At 45.5% G+C, this 7746-nt stretch overlaps 1 protein-coding gene across 7 annotated transcripts in view; it reads right to left on the minus strand.

The window, feature by feature from the left end:
• Positions 1 to 5776: 5776 nt before the first annotated feature.
• The window catches only part of LOC125949618 (uncharacterized), a 15438-nt gene continuing 13468 nt past the window's right edge, over positions 5777 to 7746 (minus strand). For all 7 annotated transcript variants that reach the window (XM_049676841.1, XM_049676842.1, XM_049676840.1 and 4 more), the window contains exon 7: positions 5777 to 7746. This exon is cut by the window's right edge and continues 2658 nt beyond it. The gene's annotated coding sequence lies outside the window, so the exon portion shown is untranslated.

Below are 7746 nucleotides of genomic sequence, written 5' to 3' on the forward strand. Positions count from 1 at the left end.
AAAACCGGTTCATGGTGGTCATGCACGCGTACACTACCTGCACTCCCGGGGTAACAGTTCCGTGCGTGCGGAGTGCAAAATTATCGTTTGAATTTATTTTATTTAAACCCCAGCCGGAGCTCTCACACACACACACGCACACATACTAACCATCCTACGAACCAAGTACTCCCAACTGGTGCTCCAGGGAACAATGCTTTTCATAACAATTTTATGAAAATCTGTGCCCTGCGCCTCGGTACTCCAAAAATGGGGTGGCAGCATAAAATCCGACCAAATCCTGCTCCACAAACACACACAGAGGCGCACACAGAGAGACAGACAGAGAGAGAGAGCGAGAGAGAGACCCGGTGCACCGGTAGCAGCAGCAGCAGCGGCGTTGCATTGCGTTCTCCATTTATTTATGAATGGTGCACAATATGCATCCAACTTATATGTGACCCAAACCCGGACCCCATCCGGGATCCCTGGTTCTCTGGTTTTTTGGGGGGTGTCCCCGGATGCAAACGATAAATAATGTTGCTCCGGAGGCGCTTCATAAACACACCGAAAACCCTGACTGGCTCACCACTGCCTGCCTCGTAAACACACGCCCGCGTGATGTCTGCTGTGGGTGTCTGGGATGGCAGGATGACGCTCCAGATCCAGGTCTAGGATCTTCCATCTAAGAGTGAAAGAGCTACAGAGCAACTGATGCTGTACGGTAACCGTACCGGGTCGGGTCGGGCAGTAATACTTCATTGTTTAAGGAGTGAATGCTGATTGATGACGCGTGCAGACATCCTGCTCCGTTCCCGTTCCCCAATCCATCCGATCATTTATCGGTTCCTTCCGGGAGATTAGTGTCTCCCAGCGGGCACACAACGACAACGACGTGCAGGAACTTGGTATCTACCAAGCTGGTTAGCTTTCTGCTCGCCGGCAACGACTTCGAGCCAGCAGCTGGCGTTAATGTGCTTTTGTACTAATTGAAGCCGACGTCGTACGTAAGGTATGTCGTAGGTATCTTTGCCGAACGGAACGGATTATTAGGTGGAGCAGGTGTGACGATGCATTCCATCACAGGGAATGGCCCGGTGACGGATTGTTCCTGGCGGTTGGGGGTAGAAGCAGAAGGGATGAGATTTGTTACTTTGCACTGGAACGAGCGAACGAACTGCTGCTGCTGCGGCTGCTGTTGCCTGTGTGTGTGTTATGCTGGGAAACAGATCTCGTGCCTAGAATATCTGATGTTGTTCCTTGTAAGTAACAAGCCCTTTCTTGCAGGAAGCGATGTTGTAGCGTGACCGGATGCACCGGATGCACTGGGTTATGGCATCGAATCCCGCTTGTTGGGTTTAGCTCGCGTATACAATGCATTAGCGAGTACAATGCAGTTCGTTGTTCGCAATGTAATGGATTCTAGTAGATTCTTGGAAGGCTTTGGAGCTCGCGAGCTATTGAAAATTCGATGTAAGAAACAATGAGAGAAAATCTCCTTAATGCTATTAAGTAATTTATTTCAAGCAAGTTCAAAAGATTAACATCGTCGAGCGAAGACGTGAGTGCTAGCGGAAAATAGCTCTGAATAATAGTTCATAATAATAGTTTAGGTAATAAAATTAGTTTAGAATAATCCAACTTATATATTAATTAAAATAAAACTACGTCATTTAATCATCAGCAATTGCTAATAGGAAAATACAATGATAAATTGGGACCGGGATTTTCCGTAAAGTTTAACGCATAAAAATCACGTACCTCCTTAAAAGAAAGCCTGTCCAACAAAAAACACCAACAGCAATTTATCAAATCATTGCTTATCATGGCGTAATGCCATTCTTGTGTTTCAACCTCGAACCCCACGGTGACGAGCGAACCTTTCGTTATCGCGACCGCACTTCGTAACTGTCGCTGCAGCATGATTTGTTCTCGATCGTGTTTAATTAGCCGAACCACTCTCCAACCACCTTCTTCTTGAGGCTACAAATTATTAGCATTTTTGGCGCTTGTGGGTGTGTCTGTGTGTGTGTGTGTGTGTGTGTGTCTGTGTGTGTGTGTTTTTGAGCATCCCCAAAAAATTAGACATGTCCTGCGATGGGCGAAACAGATCGAAAAGAACAGCGAACGCGTTGGAGCACTCGGCCCGTGTATCGGCCTTTTAAGCAAACCGAAAAAAAAAAATCATCATCCGCCAGCATCCGCACCTGACGGGAGTTTTAATTAAATCATAAACCGAGCGCTTCGCCGGCGCCGCCGACGCATCATCCTTCATCCTGGTGGCACGAGGCACGGCCTACCCTCGGGGTAATGTGGGGGGGTGAAGTGGCGGGCCAGAATGCCTTTGAAGCCGGTAGCGGTGCTGGACTTGACTTGACAAAAAAGCGAGGCCACAGTCACGTGGCTACAACTCCGATAAAGATGAAGGGTGAACTCAATTGTTATCCAGCGGTTGGTTTTATGAATTGATCTGCTATTTAAATTTCGTGCATTTTCCATTGTCAAAGCTACGAACGCATCATCAAATGAATAGAAAATAAGAGAAAAAAAAATTACAAACATTAGACAGCGACTTTAGGCCGGTATTTGTGGTTGTGTTAAAAAGCCTACTACGCTCAAGAAATCTTTTTATATCCGAAATTTCTTCGTTCGTATTCGAACATTTCGAACATTTTAGGAGTGCTTTCCCCTAAAAACACAATTTGCGGTGCTACTTTGTTGAGAAGAATGCCTCGCTTTTAATTTATCTAAGTATTTTCCCCAAAATCCAAGGCAATCGTTGCGCCGCTAAACAAATACGACATAATTGAACCATCTAACCTTCCCGGTAGAACTGGCTTGCTTGCGCAAGAATTCCCACAAACAATGCCCAAAAGACGCAACGAATTTCCCGCACAAATTAGCCCCCCTCTTCTTCCACCGCTAATTAATCGGGTTTTCGGGTTGTGCGGTGTCCCGGGGTTTATTCTTTTTGGGAAAACAACCGTTTCTTCGAAAGAACAGAAGCGGCATCAGTCGGTCTAATGAAAGGAATTTTCCCAAAATATTCCAACTCTTTACCCCGTCAATTGTTCTGTCAGCGCTTCCTGGTGGAGTAGGACACGCGATCGATATGAGGATGAGGGTATGCTGCGTATGCTGCGAGGCTCCAGGAACACACCGCAGCCCCTGCCGTTGACACAATTGCCGCAATTCATCGCATTTCGTGCGAACATCATTTATTCATCGTCCTTCTTCCCACGGTAGGAAACACATCGAGCGTGTCTATTACATTTGCTTAATAAAACGCAAAGCCGCACGCAACACAAAATGCAAAATTAATTCGAAGCCAATGCTGCAGATCACCTGGTGAGAGCTGAGGTTGCGAGTGATTCGATTACTAAACCACCAAGCCACGACATGTGTAGCAATTATCATTATAATGTTATCGCACTGTTCTGCTGTGGGGTCCGGCGCTATTAATACACTTGCTGCACTTTAACCATACCCCCGGTGCTCCAGCGGTACCGCTTCATTGAAGAATTTAAAATGGAATAACCCATATCAGCCAGCCGGTGACTGTGGTCTCCGGGCAGCCACACAGTGATAAGGGCGTTTTGTAGCGAAACGAATCGTGATAATCAATTTGTTGTTTGTCGCACACTTGTTTATTGCTTTATTTGCTAGCCGAGACCGTTCATTTGTTACAATTTGCCAACCTCAAGGCCGAGCCGGTGGTGGTTGATCACGTGTTGGTGGGGGCTTGGTGGTGTTTTGGTGAACGCTTCCCAGCTTCCCAACTCCTCTACCCTTTATCATGTGTTTAATGCTGCTACATTATTCATTCTATTAAAACCGGACTCGAACCGGATGTTGTTGCGCTTACTGTGCATGCATATTTATTCAATTATAGTGGCCTTCCAGGGGAGGCCCACGTTTCTGGAACTTTAATTTGCTAATTTTCACGCCCCTTCTGTCAACCAGCGGGCGCAGAAATTAATACCACTCTTTTCCATGTTAATACAAACCGGGACCGGTAATTATATAATATTACCGATAATAGATTACTAACTGGCCCGGTTATCGCATGGCAAACATTTGATCTTTTCCTCTTTTTTTTTCGACACGCCGTCATTGCAACACGGAAATTGAATTTAACTGACCAGCGCAATGTGGAAGCGGCTGCTATCGGAGCAGCGTACAGGATAAAGGTCCCCCGCAACCGCCAAGCGGTTGTTTTGTTGGCTCATTATCAGTCATCCGGTTTTTTTTGCTGCCACCCGGGAATCGCCATTGATTTGATTTTGGTTTTCCTTTTCATTGTTTTCTCGTGTTTGCAACACGCTTCATTAGATAACAATTTTCCCTCACCGTGAAAGCCTGTAACCGTTTCCACATTGTATTGCAGTGGATTGCAAAAACAAACACGCTATTTGATTTCGCATATTTATTATTTAAAGCGCAGTTTTGCTTGTTTACTGTGGAAGAAGTGTTTCCATTAGGTTTGCATCAGCTTTTAATTAATTTGCTTTTTTGTTCCAAGTTCCCAACCGGTCGATTCTGGCATAACACAAAGTGGAAAAATATCAATATCGATAGACACTCTATGTTAAAGTGAATGTCCGTTTAAAAAGGTGTTAAACTGGTGATAGTTTTGTTGAATTTCTAGCCATTTTGAAAATGAAACGCAACTTTGGTAGCGAGAAATGTTGACAAACTAAATACAAACAGCGTATAACACATAAAAACGCACAGAATATTGCAGGTTTTCATACAGCAACTCAAATGCGGCAGGCATACAGAGGAATAGAGTAGAAAAAATGATAAACGAATCCAGATAAAAACACCTTCGACCGCTGATTGAAAAACTCAACACAAGTGCAACGTGCGTGGTGAAGCACTCAGACCGTACGAAATGAAGCCATTCCGGATGCCCTTTTTCCGACCACTTCCTCCGGTTCAGCTGACCAAATTTCGCTTCCTCGAGCACACATTTCCTAGTACACCATAAATGTATTAACGGGATAAAAATTCAGAAAAACCACTCTACAACGGTCTGCAGCAACCACACAGCACAGTTGCAGCAGACGACGTGCATTGGTACAGTGGACAAAGTCACACTGTGTCGGTTGGCACAGGGCTCGGAACATATGCAGCATAATCACGTTTGACCACCGATCAACCACGGAACCCCGTTACCGTGGTCCCCCTAGGGTTTTTGTTGGCCCACGAGCAGCGTTCCGTTGTTGACGGACCGCAACCGCATTTGATCATGTGTTCTGATTGGCCATACTGAGTCGCGTACTCACGTGCGTGAGTTTGTGGGGTAGGGTCGCGTACTAAAAAGTACATAACCCCATAATAACCACCCTTCACTGGCATCGGTCAACGATGCAGCGTTCATCAGCGGCAGCCACACCGTCAGGGCGTCATCATCATGGGGCCTTCATACCACCGCCGGTGGTTTATTACGTGCGCGGAGCTTTTATTTTTGGGGTGTTTTGCTACACGAACCTCCCGAAAATTTCCACATTTTCCGACGAAGGTCCGGCGTCCGATAATGTAGAGTGAGCTACAAATTTTAATGAATATTGATGATGGTTTTGTTTAAATGCTAATTACCTGTTGTACGCGTCCGACCCTTTTTTCGTCACAGAGGGTGTGTTTCAGTGGCCGGCGGTTGCCACATGTGATGCTGTGGGATCGAAATTAGTTCCGTTGCTGCGACAGAAAACACCGCACCCAACACACAGAGGCTTCCATTGCCGACCCGGTTCCGCCGGTTGTGGTCACGGACCCATGATTGCGAGCAACAACACACAGCATAGAGATGGTGCGGTGGAATTTCGGGTGTTTCACGCAAAAACAAATAAACGCTTCGCAGCTTCTTTTATGCTTTGTTTTGTCAATTCGTTTAATGTTCGCTTTGTTCTTTGCTTATCTTTTTACATGCAAGGCATTTATAGTTTGTTCACTTACGTAATCGTTATCGTACTAACGAAGAAGCAGAAGAGAAACGGACAGGTAATAAGGGCAAAAAGGTAAGGTAAGCGAATGCTTTATGCATTACGAATGTGATGTTCGTGTACATGATCGTTTTGATATGTTCCAGGCTTTAATAATGGTTTTAGGAATTTAAAGTCTAAGCCGTACCAAGCCCTGTCTCTTCTCTCTCTCTTTCTTTTTCTCTCTCTCGCACACACTTTTTCTTTCTTTCTCATTAGCATATGATTAGAAGTTCAACACTATCGCTCAAAGGGATATTACTATTCATTTGTCTTCCTGTTAGCGTCGACAGCATACATTGACGATTGCCATTTCGCTGGCAAAACAAATAGCGCAGATACTAGATAAGAGTAAAGAAGCCCTGACATAACAACACTACCTCACGAATTCGTTCCACCAAAACGAAGCTCCTGAAGGAATACTGACAATCGCCTATTATGCTTCTCCTTCGGGATGTGCGGCGATTGCATTTACTAGTTTTGTTTCCATAGTAACGTCAAACCTCGTAATGTCGTCTATCATTTCGTTCCAGATTTCACGGTCACGTTCCACCAACAACCATCTTCATGATGAGGCACACGCGGAGTTGCAAACGCGTAGGAGAGTGTAAAACCCTCTGAGGTCTTTCTCTTTTCCTCTCTCTCCGTCACTATCTTACTATCCGGTTAGTTTATGGGGGTTTTTCCCGCCTTCTGTGCTGTACACTTGAATAGGAAAGCCACACTGGCCATGATTGGCATCTTGCCATGCCATTTCTTATTGTGTTCTGTGTTCGCATCTTGGCTAACGCTTCGTAGCTTCTTCTAGGATTCCTCGCTAGCTGCTCCTGTTCCGGGAGCTTTGTCGAAGCAAAAACATGCATTGTCGTGACGCGGCACAATAAAGGAACAGATTACCCAGGTCAGCGCAGTCGGTGTGTTTTAGCTGCAAGTAAATGCAATTACTTACTCCAAATTCCAATTCCGTCAGGAAGTTCAAAAGCTGCTCCGCGCATTGGTATCATTAGTTTCAACACACGGACTGTGGTCGTGATTGTTTCTGTTCCTTGTCTCTCCGGTTCTTCTGGTGGTTGCGCTGCAAGATGCGCCGGTCAACCATCAGCTCAGTTTAAATTCAATTTCCGGACCTCATTTTCACCTCGAACGAGAAACGTACGAAACGAGGGCAATAAATTGACATCGGAGAAATGGTCGAACCAGCGTGAGGCCATTAATCAAAGACAAAGAACCCGAAAGGGAGAAAAACAGACAAGATACCGAGGTCGAATTGTGCCTTCTGCATTACGTGCACCGTCGTCGTCGTCGTGTAGGGACGACAGCGCGCCAATTAACTGGGCCACAGAGCTACACAGAGAAAGTAATTTTTCATTTATCGTCGCTCTATGCGCACTCCTTCCGTTCTCTGCCCGTCTGGCTGTCTTAACTTATTTCCGGTGGCATCCCATCCGGTACACAGAACGCACGAACTGGGGAGCTAGTTAAATCGCTTCTTTTCGCTTCGTTTGCGGACGCGCCAAAGAGCAAAGGGGTGTTGAGTAAGAATTATTACAAGCAGGACAGCGTAATTGAATAGATTGCAGCACAAAAAGGTCCGGCAAGCTTTAACTACTAGCCAACCATCTTCTCTCCAGCAAAAAAAAGGTACGAATTGCAATTATGCTTTCCCTTATCTACGATTGATGCTATTTCGCTTTTCTTGCTCTTGTTTGCCGTGCAGACTAAACCGTTCGTTCTTGTGTGATGTGATATTAGACGCTGTTCGCATCGGTAAGCATATTTACCG

Source organism: Anopheles darlingi, chromosome 2 (assembly GCF_943734745.1).
Source record: "Anopheles darlingi chromosome 2, idAnoDarlMG_H_01, whole genome shotgun sequence".
Classification (NCBI taxonomy): Eukaryota; Metazoa; Arthropoda; class Insecta; order Diptera; family Culicidae; genus Anopheles; species Anopheles darlingi.